Here is a 15101-nt window from a genome sequence, read left to right as displayed (position 1 = left end):
TAAAAGTCACATACTGGCAAGTTGGATAAAGAATCGAGATCCATCAGTGTGCTGTATTCAGGAGACCCATCTCATGTGCAAAGATGACGTACATAGGCTCAAAATAAAGGGATGGAGGAAGATCTACCAAGCAAATGGAAAGAAGAAAAAAAAAAAAAAAGCAAGGGTTGCAATCCTAGTCTCGGATAAAACAGACTTTAAACCAACAAAGATCAAAAGAGACAAAGAAGGCCAATACATAGTGGTAAAGAGATCAATTCAACCAGAAGAGCTGAGTATCCTAAATAAATGTGCACCCAATACAGGAGCACCAAGATTCATAAAGCAAGACCTTAGAGACCTACAAAGAGACTTAGACTCCCACACAGTAATAATGGGAGACTTTAACACCCCACTGTCAATATCAGACAGATCAACAAGACAGAAGGTTAACAAGGATATCCAGGACCTGAACTCAGCTCTGCATCAAGCAGACCTAATAGACATCTACAGAACTCCCCATCCCAAATCAACAGAGTATACATTCTTCCCAGCACCACATCAAACTTATTCCAAAATTGACCACATAGTTGGAAGTAAAGTACTCCTCAGCAAATGTAAAAGAGCAGAAATCACAACAAACTGCCTTTTAGACCACAGTGCAATCAAATTAGAATGCAGGATGAAGAAACTCACTCAAAACCGCACAACTACATGGCAACTGAACAACCTGCTCCTGAATGACTACTGGGTAAATAATGAAGTGAAGGCAGAAATAAAGATGTTCTCTAAAACCAATGAGAACAAAGACACAATGTATCAGAATCTCCGGGACACATTTAAAGCAGTGTGTAGAGGGAAATTTATAGCGCTAAAAATGCCCACAAGAGAAAGCAGGAAAGATCTAAAATCGACACCCTAACATCACAATTAAAAGAACTAGAGAAGCAAGAGCAAACAAATTCAAAAGTTAGCAGAAGCCAAGAAATAACTAAGTACAGAGCAGCACTGAAAGAGATAGAGACACAAAAAACCCTTCAAAAAATCAATGAATTCAGCAGCTGGTTTTTTGAAAAGATCAACAAAATTGATAGACTGCTAGCAAGACTAATAAAGAAGATAAGAGAAGAATCAAATAGGCGCAACAAAAAATGATAAAGGGATATCAACACCTATCCCACAGAAATACAAACTACCATCAGAGAATACTGTAAACACCTCTACAAAAATAAACAGGAAAGTCTAGGAGAAATTGAGAAATTCCTGGACACATACACCCTCCCAAGACTAAACCAGGAAGAAGTTGAATCTCTGAATAGACCAATAACAGGCTGTGAAATTGAGGCAATAATTAACAGCCTACCAACCAAAAGAAGTCCAGGACCAGAGGGAATCACAGCTGAATTCTGCCAGAGGTACAAAGAGGAGCTGGTACCATTCCTTCTGAAAGTATTTCAATCAATAGAAAAGGAGAGAATCCTCCCTAACTCATTTTATGAGGCCAACATCATCTTGATACCAAAGTCTAGCAGAGATACAACAACAAAAAAAGAGAATTTTAGACGAATGTTCCCAATGAACATTGATGCAAATATCCTCAATAAAATACTGGCAAACCGAATCCAGCAGCACATCAAAAAGCTTATGCACCACAATCAAGTCGGCTTCATCCCTGGGATGCAAGGCTGGTTCAACATATGTAAATCAATAAATGTAATCCATCACACAAACAGAATCAATGACAGAAACCACATGATTATCTCAATAGATGCAGAAAAGCCCTTCGGCAATATACAACAGGCCTTCATGCTAAAAATGCTCAATAAACTAGGTATTGATGGAACATATCTCAAAATAATAAGAGCTATTTGTGACAAATCCATAGCCAATATCATACTCAATGGGTAAAAACTGGAAGCATTCCCTTTGAAAACCAGCACAAGACAAGGATGCCCTCTCTCACTACTCCTATTCAACATAGTGTTGGAAGTTCTGGCCAGGGCAATCAGGCAAGAGAAAGAAATAAAGGGTATTCAATTAGGAAAAGAGGAAGGCAAATTGTCCCTGTTTGCAGATGACATTGTATATTTAGAAAATCCTATCTTCTCCACCCAAAATCTCCTTAAGCTGATAAGCAACTTCAGCAAACTCTTGGGATACAAAATCAAATGTGCAAAAATCACAAGCATTCCTATACATCAATAACAGACAAACAGAGAGCCAAAGCATGAGTGAATTCCCATTCACAATTGCTACAAAGAGAATCAAATATCTAGGAATCCAACTTACAAGGGATGTGAAGGACCTCTTCAAGGAGAACTACAAACCATTGTTCAATGAAATAAAAGAGGACACAAACAAATGAAGAACATTCTATGCTCATAGACAGGAAGAATCAATATCATGAAAATGACCATACTGCCCAAAGTAAGTTATAGATTCAATGCCATCACCATCAAGCTACCAATGACTTTCTTCACAGAATTGGAAAACTACTTTAAAGTTCATATGAAACCAAAAAAGACACAACATTGCCAAGACAATCCTAAGCAAAAAGAACAAAGCTGGGGGCATCATGCTACCTGACTTCAAACTATACTACAAGGCTACAGTAACCAAAACAGCATGGTACTGGTGCTAAAACAGAGATATAGACCAATGGAACAGAACAGAGCCCTCAGAAATAACACCACACATCTGCAACCATCTGATATTTGACAAACCTGACAAAAACAAGAAATGATGAAAGAATTCCCTATTTGATAAATGGTGTTGGGAAAACTGGCTAGTCATATGTAGAAAGCTGAAACTGTATCCCTTCCTTACATCTGATACAAAAATTAATTCAAGATGGATCAAAGACTTAAATATTAGACCTAAAACCATAAAAACCATAGAAGAAAACCTAGGCAAAACCTCTCAGGACATAGGCATGGGCAAGGACTTCATGACTAAAACACCAGAAGCAATGACAATAAAAGCCAAAATAGACAAGTGGGATCTAACTAAACTAAAGAGTGAACAGACAACTTACAGAATGGGAGAAAATTTTTGCAATCTACCAATCTGACAAAGGGATAATATACAGAATTCACAAAGAACTTAAACCAATTTAGAAGAAGAAAACAAACAACCCCATCAAAAAGTGGGCAAAAAATATGAACAGACACTTCTCAAAATAAGACATATATGAAGCCAACAGACACATGAAAAAATGTTCATCATTGCTGGTCATCAGAGAAATGCAAATCAAAACCGCAATGCAATACCCTCTCACACCAGTTAGAATGGCAATCATTAAAAAGTCAGGAAACAACAGATGCTGGAGAGGATGTGGAGAAATAGGAACACTTTTACACTGTTGGTGGGAGTGTAAATTAGTTCAAGACAGTGTGGTGATTCCTCAAGGATCTAGAGCTGGAATTACCATTTGACCCAGCAATCCCCCTTGGAATCAACCCAAATGTCCATCAATGATAGACTGAATTAATAAAATGTGGCACATATACACCATGGAATACTCTGCAGCCATAAAAAAGGATGAGCTAATGTCATTTGCAAGGACATGAATTCAGCTGGAAACCATCATTCTGAGCAAACTCTCACAAGGAGAGAAAACCAAACACCACATGTTCTCACTCATAGGTAGGAAGTGAACAATGAGATCACTTGGACACAGGGCCGGGGGACATCACACACCAGGGCCTGTTGATGGGTGGGGGGCTGGGGAAGGGATAGCATTAGGGGAAATACCTAATGTAAATGATGAGTTGATGGGTGCAGCAAACCAACATTGTACAGGTATACCTATGTATCAAACCTGCTTGTTGTGCACATGTACCCTAGAACTTAAAGTATAATAACAAAAAATTACATAAATAAACAAAAATAATAAGAAAATTTTTAAAAATAAGTAACTATTACAATTCAATAATACAAAGACACATAACTCAATATAAAAAATGAGCAAAGGATTTCAACCGACATTTCTCCAAAGAAGATACGAAATTGCTAACAAGCACTTGGGAAGATTTTCAACACCATTAATCATTAGGGAAATGCAAACCCAAATCACAATGAGATATCACTTGACACCAATTAGGTTGGCTATATTCAAAAAGACAAAAAATAACAAGTGTTGGCAAGGATGTGGGAAAATTGGAACTCTCATACATTGCTGGTCGGAATGTAAAATGTGGCAACCTCTTTGAAAAGCAGCCTGGCTGTTCCTCAAATGATTAAGCATAGAGTTATTTTATATCTACCCAAGAGAAATGAAAACATGTCCACACAAAAGCTTGTGTATGAGTGTTCATAGCAGCACGATACACAATAGCCCAACAGTGGAAAAAACCCAAATGTCCATTAATTGATGAATCGATTAATAAAATGTGGTAACCTATATAATGGAATATTCTTCAGCAATAAAAACAAATGAAGTACTTGATGCTTTTGCCTCACAACTCTTAAGATTATTTCGTTTGTCTTGACTTTAGATAATCTGATGACTATGTGCCTAGGTGATGATCTTTTTGTGATGAATTTCCCAGGTGTTCTTAGAGCTTCTTGTATGTGGATGTCTAGATCTCCAGCAAAGCCAAGGAAGTTTTCCTCGATTAGTCCCTCAAATATGTTTTCCAAACTTTTAGATTTCTCTTCTTCCTTGGAAACACCAATTATTCTTAGGTTTGGATGTTTAATATAGTCTCAAAGTTCTTGGAAGCTTTGTTCATTTAAAATTTTTTTTTCTTTGTCTTTGACAGATTGGGTTCCTTTGAAAGCCTTGTCATCAAGCTCTGCGGTTCTTTATTCTGCTTCTTTGATTCTATTGCTGAGACTTTCCAGTGCATTTTGCATCTATTTAAGTGTGTCCTTGATTTCCAGAATTTGTAACTGTTTTTTATTTATGCTATCTATTTCACTGAAAATTTTTCCTTTCTTATCCTGTATCACGTTTTTGATTCTGTCACTATCTTCTGTGTCTTTGCCAATATTTTAATTAAATTATTCACTCTGTGGTCAGTTATCTTCACTTTATTTTCTCTGTGAAGTTATATTTTGGTGCTCTTATTATTAGTTGTCTTTATAGTTAAAAATTGATCTTAGTCCTCTAGTGTTTGTTTATTCTTACTAGTTATAACTGTGAATATTATTATATTTCTTCCTTTTCTCTCCTTTTAGATCTGGATCCAGCAGCATACTGCTTTTAGTCAATAATTTCTTTTCTAGTGTTTGCTTTGATATAGTTGTGTTTCTGATTTATGACTTGATTTGCCAACTTTAAATGAAATCCTTTGACTTCCAGCTCTTTTAAATTAAACAGTAAACACATTTTCTCATCATTCCAATTTCTTTCCCTCTTTCCCTCTCAATGTTTCAGTTATGTTGTTTCTGCCACTCTAACTCACATTTTTCTAGTTGTAGTGATATTATTAAATATATAGTCTCCCTCAGTCTTTTCCCCAAAGTTATTGATTGACTGAATTCTGTCTTTTATTGGTTCCCACAAAAAGACATCAACAAAATAATATTGCTCCAGTTTTTGAACCATATTAAAACAATTGTTTGTAGCTGTTATACTTCAAGAAGAGTTTGCATATATATTCTTATCTCAAACTCTCTTTGCTTGAGAATCTCATGGGATTGTATCTGGTATTCAGTGTTGCTGTGTAAAAACAGGAAGGCAGCCTGAATTCTTCCTTCTTATAAAATTGACCTGATCTTTTCACCTGTCTGCCCAAAGGATTCTTTATCTTTGAAGCCCAGCAACTTTATTGGCATATGTCTCATTAGTCATTCTGGGTCTTTCTTTATTCTATCACACGAACTTACTCATTCTCATCCTCTGTGAATCTACTGTGCTTTTTATACTGTCTGATTCTTGTGCCCCATTTTGTTTTTATTTCCTTAATTCTTCTATTTTTTTTTTCTTGGACTATGCCTTTCCTTAGTTGTGCAAGCTCATATCTTTTTTTTTTTTTTTTTTGAGACGGAGTCTTGCTCTGTAGCCCGGGCTGGAGTGCAGTGGCCGGATCTCAGCTCACTGCAAGCTCCGCCTCCCGGGTTCACGCCATTCTCCTGCCTCAGCCTCCCGAGTAGCTGGGACTACAGGCGCCCACCACCTCGCCCGCAAGCTCATATCTTATCTCTTCCTGCTATGCTACCATACTTTCCTTGAATTATTCCATTACTGCATTATATATCGTCTTTCATCCATGTGATCACTTTAATTTGAAGGATTTTTTTTCCTCCAAATTCATGGCAAGACATTTGTTCATAACATTCACTGCTATGGTAATATTTTATAGAAGGATGTACTTTATTAATAAATTTTTTGCCTTTTTTCCCTTTGTCTTGGAATATACATATAATTTTTATTATTCATCTTTGAATGGTTTTCATTTTCCTAAACTCTGTATTTATAAGGGTTTCCTTGAGGCAGGACCAGGTCAGCTTTCCTGTCTAGCACGCTTGCCCAATGCAAAGGTTCTTCTTGCCACAGTCTCCACAAAGATAGAACGCTTCTCAAAAAAATGTGCCTTGTCTTTCCAAATCTTTATTTGGCCTTGCTTCTTCATTTTTATGAAATTAATTGTAGTCCCACTGGGGTAGAAAGTTACCTCCTGCTTCTGCCACACTTTTACCAGCAAGGGGTACAGCTTCTGACTGTCAAGGTATACCCATCACTTTCGGGAAGGAAATTGTTAGTGGTGTGTTCTACGATCTGTCATGGCTGGTCTCCTACAATGGAGGTCTTCAGGTTGGTCTTTAGCCTCTCCCAAATTCTTCCCAGAAGAATTCAGTTGCTTTTGGAAAATCTTAAAAGTATGTTGAGTTAGGATAAATACTTAAAAGTATTTAAACTCTCTCCTGAAGTTTATTTAACAATTGAGTTTTTGTTTTGAGTTTTCCGTTCTTTATTTGCCTTCGGGTGGTTCCAGGGAGAGAAGTCTGGAGAAGGCTGCATGATGCAGCCATGAGTAGACACTGGGAGTTTCCACTCTATCCCCAATCTCCACCAAAAAAGACGGTGCTTCTAAAGGTATTTTTTCCTTCCAATGCCTTAGTTTCTTTATATAGTGGCCTAAAATAGTACAAGAATATCTTCATGGCAACTACAGGCATTGCTCATTGTATGGCAAGCTGATTTATGGAACTTTTCCACCACAGAATTGATGGTTCTGAGCATGAACTCAAACAGCAGCTACCTGAAAATCCAGACACATGAGGTCTTATCCCCCAATCTGTCAATTTTGTCAGGGTGAAATATGCACCTTCTCAGCCTTCTGCCGTCTTTGGTGCTCATTGCTAAATGGGTGAGTAGAAATGCCTCAGAGGAATCATCTTGGTGCTGGCTCCAAGGCTCTGTGCAGTCAGCCAGGCTACGAAAGAAGGCAGCCTGTGCCTTCTCCAAACTGATTCCTGCTCCCTCCTCAACCTAATCTTCTTGAATACACTCTCCACTCAAGACCTGATGGAAAAACGGATCATTGACAAATAACGAATTATTGTATGAATTAACCTCTTGCTGGCAACTGGACAATTTGATAGTAGACTCAAACTGGGTGATTTGAGAATTTAAAAAGGGACTACTAATTCATCCTATGCGAATGTGAACCCTCATTTAGAGTTGAGAGAGAGTAGCCAAGGGATAGTGCAGTAGTTGGGGATTTATAAATGGCAGAGAGCCTTTACCATTTCTTGACCTGGAGGGGCTAAATGGCACAGGAAACTCCCAAAAGTATTGCATAGCGAGGGCTTCTGGAAAGGAGCTTTGGCCTTCAGTAGCAGGCTGTAGGCTGTATAAGGAGGGAAGTAGGGAAAAGAATCTCACCCTCTCTGTGTCACCTTCTCAGCTCCTGCTAGTGCTTCTCATTGGCCAAACCAAATCAAAAGCCAGATAGCAAATGGAGCTACTTGATCAAGTCCTTCTCCTATGATGCGGGGAAGACAGTGGATCTGGAGGGGCAGAATAAAAATAAACAACCTTCCAGGGATCCACCAATTGCTTGAACAAAATTTCAAAGCTATTTTATTCTGTACCAAACACATTGCAAATACTGTTGGCTTGCAGAAAGCAAATATAGGATTATTCTAAAGAAAACATTAAGCCTGAGGCCATATATCAATTACAAGGTGAATTTTAGGGCTCAATACAGTTATATATCATCATGTTCAAACGAACAAATGTCTGGATTTGAATGCTAAGGCATAGGATTATTTCAACATGCACACACTGAGCATTTTCTGAAAAGCATCAAGCTTTTATTACCATTTTGTCCTAAATCCCCTGACCACTTCTCATTCAATTTCCACGAACAGGCCTCCTCTTTCCACCCTTACTTTAATCTTGGGGTTTCCTAACTCAGCCTTCTTCTCTGCTAATTCTACTCCTTCTCACAGACAGGTATTTTTTTCTGTTCTTTGACATCAGTTTCCACGTCTTCTTTAGTGAGATTTCATACTGTTTCTTTAACTCAGCCCTCCCTTATGAATTCCCAGCTCGTAGACCGTAGCTGCCAACTGGACATTTTCACCTGGATGCTTTATAGACATCTTAAATAATGTTGAAAAACTAACTCATTATCTTAAGCATTCCCAAACAACCTCCTAACACCCGCGTGCGTGCGCGCACACACACACGCAGACACCCTGCCTATTCCTGAATTCTCAAACTTATTTAATATTTTATGGCCTTCATTTTTGTTTTCTAACAAAAATAGATAAATGTATGGATGGAATTTCTTTCTTGGCAGAGAAATAAGTAAATATTTAAAACATTTCTTCAGTGTTTTCTACAATGAAAACGAAATCAACAATTTCTATAGTCTATGTAAGGGTCAGTTTCCCAAAGCTATGGCCCATTAGTAATCATCAACACCTTCTCCCTCGTGTCCCATGTCCCGGTGGTCATAAATTCATGGCGAAGACACATAGCTCATGTCTTCCTTGCTAGGAACTGTATGCCCATGTCTGGCATTAAAACAGCTATTTCTTGAATGACTAACTCTATGTCTTTTAGCTCTACCCTCTAACTATCTCCACTGCCAGCCCTGCTTCATCTATTTTAGTCAATAATTTCTTTTCTGGTGTTTGCTTTGAGGACCTGTGTCAAGGTCTGCTGCCAACACCTTGACATAGGTTCTCAGTGTCTTTCTCCTATAGCACCAAAGGGCCTTCCAGAGGCTTTCCTGCCTCCAAATATTCCCTTTCTAATCCTTTCTCTTCACTGCTGCTAATTACCTTTCTAAAGAGCAATTGTGGTCCCCCTTTAATTTTATTTTATCTTATTTTATTTAAGACTGGGTCTGGCTCTGTCACCCAGGTTGGAGTTCAATGGTGCAATCTCTGCTCACTGCAACCTTTCTCCCAGGCTCAAGCTGTCCTGCCACCTCAGCCTCCCAGGTAGCTGGGACTATAGGTGCATGCCACCATGCCTAGCTAATATTTTTATTTCTTTGTAGAGATGAAGTTTCACCATGTTGCCAGGCTGATCTCAAACTCCTGAGCTCAAGCAATCCACCCACCTCGGCCTTCCAAAGTGCTGGTATTACAGGCATGAGCCACTGAGACCATAAATAATAATAATAATAATAATAAAACTCTCACTACTTCTGCCTTGCTGGCTGGGCCACAGATGATTCCTGTGTATTTGCCAAAACAGTGTGCACACACTTGCATTTGCAAGTTAGAGACAAAGTATGTCCACTCAAGGTTCCTGCTGCCCTTGAGCTACCTTCCAGTTTGCTACCTCCTATCTACAGGACTAAGACCCAAGTCCTTAGCATGGAAATCAGTTTTCCGTTTTAGCCTCACTTCCTGCCTTACCCATCCACTCACTTAGAACTTGGATTCTTCAACCTCTCACAGTCCTCAAAAATGTTTTCTGTGTGCCATGCCCCTTTTTGCTTCCCAGGAGTTCCTATTTATGCTTCGAGAAGCATCTCAAATATCATTCCCTCCATGACGCCTTTGTGAACTCTCTAGCATTAGGTGCTGCATCCTCTGATGTTGTCCTATTTTTGTCTGTCTCTATGTTGTGCAATAATTACATCTTTACATTTCTGTTGGACCAGCACAAGCCCTACAGGCCAGGACTGTATTGTAGTTTTTCTTTGTCATCCCATCCACCAGTGCAAAATTTGGAAAATAGCAAGAACTCAATCAATAGATGCTAAATTAATGAACACTTTATTAGCCTACATTTATGGAGCATTCTTGGTACCCACGAAACAGTTTCATCTCTCTCACATCTCAGTGTTATGTTTCACTGCAGCTTTCTTTAAGGAATTTTGTGAGAAATATGGAGTATTGCAGCACTATTCTTTGGTCATGTGGGGGGTTTAATTCCTATTTATACTTTTCTGGTATTACTAGAAATAATGACTGTAACTACTTATCTGGCAAATCTCTGAAATTTCTTTTTAAGGAAATTGTTATTGTTGGAGAAATTTGCAAAGCCTGACTCTGCCGGGGCTCTATTCCTCGTATCTAAGCAGTTAATTCTCTACTACGTTATGTTTAGCTTTTGGCTCTGGAAAACACTCTTTGAACGCCTCCTTTGTGCAGATTTATCCAACTGTCTCCTCTTTCTTTCATTAAGCTTGCCCAGTAAAGCCACATTCCTTCTGTTTTCAATTGTGAATTTATTTCCACTGGAGCTTTCTGACTTAGAATGTATTTGAACTTCTATAGAAACTTTGGTTGAAAAGGAAAAAAAAAAAAAAGGGCCTGTTTTTAAAGGTTTTCTCTTTCACCTAATATTAGAGGGGATTTCTTTGTGATTAAACAAATTTGTTATAAAGTAACACACACTGTGAAATATCCAAACAACTACAATGTCTTTATAAATATATTTTTCTTATCGGAGAAGGCAACAGGCAGATCAGCCACTCTTGCAAGGTCATATTTCACAGAGACAGCTGAATTCACCCACCGTTGAATTATGTTTTGCAGCCAGTGATTTAGCATTGTCATCTATTTTGATTGACACCAAAAGCCTTCCAGGACAGTAAATGTAAAGACGTTAGAAGAAAATCACTTACAAAATGGCTTGATAGTTCCTGTTAATGAGTTTTAAAATGCGGTATAACAACTTAATCAAATCAGACAGCTCCATAAAAGAATTAATCTGGTCATTGGCTCTCTTTCCAAAACGACTTTGTTGTACTGAGTAAGGTGAGAATTTTTCTGTAGCTAAAACATTCACAACTAGATTCTAAATGACATGACCTGGAATAAGTTATGGATTACCCAAAGTTTCTCAGGAGTTATTTATATTACGGCCTCTTGTTAAATGAGATGCATGTCTTTTCTGAAGTTTCATTTTAATGAAAAAGAAGAATATGAATGACATGTGGTAAAGACCCTGGGCCTACACTTAAAATCTCAGTTTTGGATAACTTGTTTAGAAATTAGAGTGACATTGAGATGCTATTATGGTTTGCCAGTGGGAGGGGATTCAGGAATATCTCCATACTGCCCCAGACCACGGAAATAATTTTCTGCAATGTCAAGAGAAAAACACAGGACAATAACCAGTTAAAAGCAGCAAAGTTCTGCATTATTTTTTGCTGTCCTCTTGTTCAAACTCTAGAGGAGATTATTAGAAATGTAGTATCTCTCCCTGTAGAATTATGGGCTTATGCCAAGACTAGGGACCTAAGGAGACTCGTTTCTTGTCTACCCGGGCTCAAACACCAATCTCTTCAGTGTACCTCCAGACTGAAGTTGTTTCTGAGGTCAACTTTAAGATACAACAATATAATCAGAATTACCCTCCAAAATTCATAAATCACCTTCCATTGGTATAGATCACTGTCTCTCGGATTGAGGGACAAGATGTGACCACTGCCTTACGCGAGCACAGAGTCACAAACTCTGATACTCTGATACACAAGAGTCCCCATAAATGTACGAGAGGTCACTGGGGATGGGGAACTCCAACTGGTCTGGCTCAGGGTTAAGTAGTCAGATTGCATTTAGGTTTACATTATATAAAATTTATTATGTTTTGGCTGAGCTTGGTGGCTCACACCTGTAATACCAGCACTTTAGGAAGCCAAGATGGGAGGATGGATAGAGGTCAAAAGTTTAAGACCAGCTTGGGCAACAAAGCAAGACGCCATCTCTATAAAAATTTTAAGAATTAACTGGATACAGTGGCACATGCCTATAGTCCCAGATACTGGGGAGGCTGGGGCAGAAGGATCATTTGAGCCCAGGAGTTTGCAGCTGCAGTGAGTTATGATCATGCCACTGTACTCTAGCCTAGGTGACAGAATGTGTATCAGAGTATCAGAGTTTGTGACTCTGTGCCCACGTAAGGCAGTGGTCACATCTTGTCCCTCATAACAGGAATGTATTAAGTGCCTACTATGCACCAGACATTGCGCAAAATTTCCAGGACACAAACATGAATGAGATGTAGTTCTTGCCATCAAAACAACTCACAATCTAATGCAGCATAGTGTTAAACATGCACATTTTTTATATACTGTTGAATATGTTTGTGGATGAAATCCTATCGTGCGCATGCAGTTGCAATAATATGCAGGTTAAATGAAAGGAAAAGCAGGCCTTGCTGGTTTGCACATATGTTAACAACTATTAGTTCAAGTTGGAAACAAGATTTTAACCATTCTGCACAAGTGTTAAGGAGTGCATATTTGCAGAACTGAGGCCAGGAGGCTTAAATTTTAGAAACAGCTGTGGAACTCCTTTTAGTATGTACAGTTAGAAGGAGGCTGGCATTGTCAGGGAGTTGCTCTGGAAAATACAGGCAGTGAATATATTTTATCTTTTCCCTTATTTCAGTGTTAGTCTCCCCATAGAATTCCAAGTGAGAAAATAACCTGCAAAGGTGTGAGGTGGGAATCATATTACAACATCGAAGCAGGTGAGATCCTCAGAGATGAAAGGGGAAGAAAATGGCACTTTATTGCATGAGAGTAATCTTCCAGGATTTGTACCATGATGTGTTATATTTTAACAAGAAGAGTACCCAGAAGGGTCAGTTTCAGGAACATCATGTGAACCCCTGGAGAAAAGTAAATGGTTGATTGGCTGTCACACTTACAGTTTCAATATGCTGGGTAAAGCAAAGCAAGGAAAGGTGAGGTCTCACCAAGTACAGATTACAAAACAAATGCATTTTTTGTGTGCTTTTTTCATAGTAGATGACTTTGAAACAAAAAGAGAAAAATAACCCTGTAAGTAAGTAGAAACTCTGGAAGTAAAACTGAGTGATAGAAGATTAGTTTTCACATGTAGGCGATACACAGAGTTTGTACAGTTTTCTAGTTACAAGACTGGGTAGAATGAACATTCAAAGAGAAGACTGTTACGAACAATGGTTCAGAAGGAAGAAGGAACTCGATGAGGTTGTGAGGGATCGAGAAGGAATGTTTTGCTTGAAACATGGAGTATGGCAACAATGAATTAGCCTAGTTTTGAATCAAAATGACGTGAAAAACTTCTGTAGAAAACTTCCAACCAAGCATTGCTATATTATGGAAGAACCTGCCATATGGATTGAAACCTCTCTAGAACTTTTAATAGATGAGCCCTCGTAAGATCCAGGCAACCAAATTACTCCTCTTTGAATGCTATTGTGGGTATCATGTCAAGATCCAATGTTTTCTTTCCATGTTCTACTCAAGAAATAAAACGTAATGTCTATAGTTCAAGTTATATTTGAAACTTATAGTTCTTGATTGAAGCTAGTATAAAAACACTCTGTAGGCTGAGCATGGTGGCTCACACCTGTAATCTCAATGCTTTGAGAGGCCTAGGCTGGAGGATCACTTGAGGCCAGGAGTTCAAGACCAGCCTGAGCAACACAGCAAGACCCCATCTGATACGGTTTGTCTCTGTGTCCCCACCCAAATCTCACCTCAAATTGTAGTAATTCCCATGTGTTAAGAGCGAGACCAGGTGGAGATAATTGAATCATGGTGGCAGTTTCCTCTATGCTGTTCTCATGAGAGTGAGTTATCATGATATCTGATGGTTTTATAGGGGGCTTCCCCCTTTGCTCAGCACTCATTCTCCCTCCTGCTGCCCTGTGAAGAAGTGCCTTCTGCCATGATTGTCACTTTCTTGTTGACTCCACAGCCACATGGAACTATGAGTCAATTAAATCTCTTTTCTTTATAAATTGCCCGGTCTTGGGTATTTCTTCATAGCAGCATGAAAACAGACTAATACAGTAAATTGGTACCAGGAGTAGTGGATCACTGCTGAAAAGATACCCAGAAAATGAAAATAAAAAATTAGCCAGACACGATGGCATGCTCCTGAGGTCCTAGCTATTCAGGAGAGTGAGGCAGGAGGATCACTTGAGCCCAGGAGTTCGAGGTTACAGTGAGCTATGATTGTGCCACTGTACTCTAGCCTGGGTGGCAGAGTGAGACTTTGTCTCTTAAAAAGTATAATTTAAAAAAACAGAAGGAAAGACTCCATGAGTGACATTTTAAAGGGAAAAAATGTTTAGGACAATTACATTGTGTATTCAAACAAAATGTATTCTTATTTCATAACCAGTGAAAATCTGCACTGACTGGAAAAGAGATGAATTATGGTCACTGAGAAAGAGAATGTAAAGCATTATTTTCAGGAAAAGAAAACCTAGTTTCCTTTACATGCCACTCACATATTGGTATTTTCTCATTATTAGATCTTACATTTCTTTAAGTTCAGAGTTTTAAAATTCCCCAGAGACTTCTGCAAAACCTGAACCATCATTGAGTAATCCATCAAAAATCCAAAGGCATTAAAAATTCCATGACTAATATGTGTGAAATGTTTGAAGATGAAACTCTCTTTTGTAATTATAGACTGCAGAATGTGGAATAGTTTCTGCCGTTTGAATTACCTACCTGAGGATACTACTTGAAAGTTCTATCTTCCGTAAATAACAGTCAGCCTCTTATAGAAGACAGGCAGTGTTTTCATACCTGGCATAGAAATCATTTTAGAATCATTTCCATGCAACATTTTTTCATTATTACCAAGATCTGGTGACTATGAAAGGGAGTAAACTTACACAGCTGGCTCTTTTCAGACAGAGCGATTCAATTTATTCTTGCTCCAGTACTGTAGGAAAATAAAAAGGTTAAAAT

General features: G+C 38.5%; 1 protein-coding gene across 2 annotated transcripts in view; it reads left to right on the top strand.

The window, feature by feature from the left end:
- Window positions 1–15101, top strand: part of ST6GALNAC5 (ST6 N-acetylgalactosaminide alpha-2,6-sialyltransferase 5) — a 185696-nt gene that overhangs the window by 109910 nt on the left and 60685 nt on the right. The window lies entirely within an intron of this gene.

Source organism: Chlorocebus sabaeus, chromosome 20 (genome assembly GCF_047675955.1).
Source record: "Chlorocebus sabaeus isolate Y175 chromosome 20, mChlSab1.0.hap1, whole genome shotgun sequence".
Lineage (NCBI taxonomy): Eukaryota > Metazoa > Chordata > Mammalia > Primates > Cercopithecidae > Chlorocebus > Chlorocebus sabaeus.
This window is presented reverse-complemented; position numbering and strand designations above follow the sequence as displayed.